The sequence below is a fragment of the Triticum dicoccoides genome, chromosome 7A (genome assembly GCF_002162155.2).
Source record: "Triticum dicoccoides isolate Atlit2015 ecotype Zavitan chromosome 7A, WEW_v2.0, whole genome shotgun sequence".
Taxonomy (NCBI): domain Eukaryota; kingdom Viridiplantae; phylum Streptophyta; class Magnoliopsida; order Poales; family Poaceae; genus Triticum; species Triticum dicoccoides.
The window spans coordinates 120,626,611-120,627,911 of NC_041392.1; positions in this window are offsets into that span (position 1 = coordinate 120,626,611).

The following is a 1,301-nucleotide window of genomic DNA, read 5'->3' on the forward strand; positions in this document are numbered from 1 at the left end:
TGTAAAGAGTTACTGAGAGAATTTATATCACATCTAACTAAAAATCTTTCTCAATCGCAGCCAGCGCTCAAAACAGAGTGATTTTGCATGTCAAACATATATCAGTGTCTGGAGAAAGTTTCAGTTCCTAGTTGTAATTTGGCAGTAGCAAAGTAAAACAATAAGCCCATCAAATTGTCATAAATGACATAATAGGCGGAACAAAAATATAGAATGAAATCATGAACCTTTTTAAGATGGTTCATGAATCATGACTACTAGAAGGGTTGGGCCCGTTTTGCTGCGCCGTTGGTGTTTTTGGGTTTTACAAAAAAACAATCACTCCGTTTCAAAATGTAAGGTGTATTACTTTTTTGAAAAGTCAAACAGTTTAAGTTTGATTAAATTTGTAGAGAAATATATCAAGATCAATAATATCAATCAGTATGATTAGATTCATCGGGAAATGAATATTCAAACTTTTTCCTTTAATTATTGTTTATGTTGATATTTTTTGCTCTGAATTTGGTCAAAATTAAAGAAATTTAACTTTCCAAAAACTAATACCCCTTATATTTTGGAACTGATGGAATATTTAGTTTAGTGGGTGGGTGAGATGATGGAGTGTGTTTTATTTTTATTTATAATGCGACGATTAGGTGGGCCTTTTCATGGTGTGATTATCTGTTATATGCTAAGCAAACTATATTTATGTGGGAAAATTTTAGCATCATTGGTTGCATGCACTATATTGGTGCTACAGTTTCACGTGGTGGTGCTTCTTTTCTCTAAGTGGCGGGAGGGTTTGTGGGATTGATATGTTTTTGTAGGCTGGTTATTGTTGATTGATTAAAAGATCGTTGGCTCGGTCAAAATTGTAAACCAAATCCAAAATTAAATATCTCAATTGAATGAATAGGCTTCAAAATTAGGGAACATAGTGAATTAAAAGAATTGAATGGGAGAGCTCCTTGACAAATTGTTGACCCGGTCAAAATCCGATGACCCGATTCTAACATGAAGACCTCAATTAATTATGATGCCTTAAAAATTTGGAAGCAAAACTTTGGAGTATAGAATAATTGAATGAGAGAGCTTTGAGAAATTGTTGACTTGGTCCAAATCGGGTGACCCAATTCTAATTGGAGACCTTAGAGCATCTACATTCGGGCACCCCAAACCCTCCTCAAACGCATGGAGGGCCCGCTCGGTCACTGACCGGTCATGATTTTTTGACCCATACGGACGCCTCAAACGGATCTCAAACGCCCGGGCTGACCAGCACCCCTCATATCCAGCCCAAATATGGGACGGATATGGGG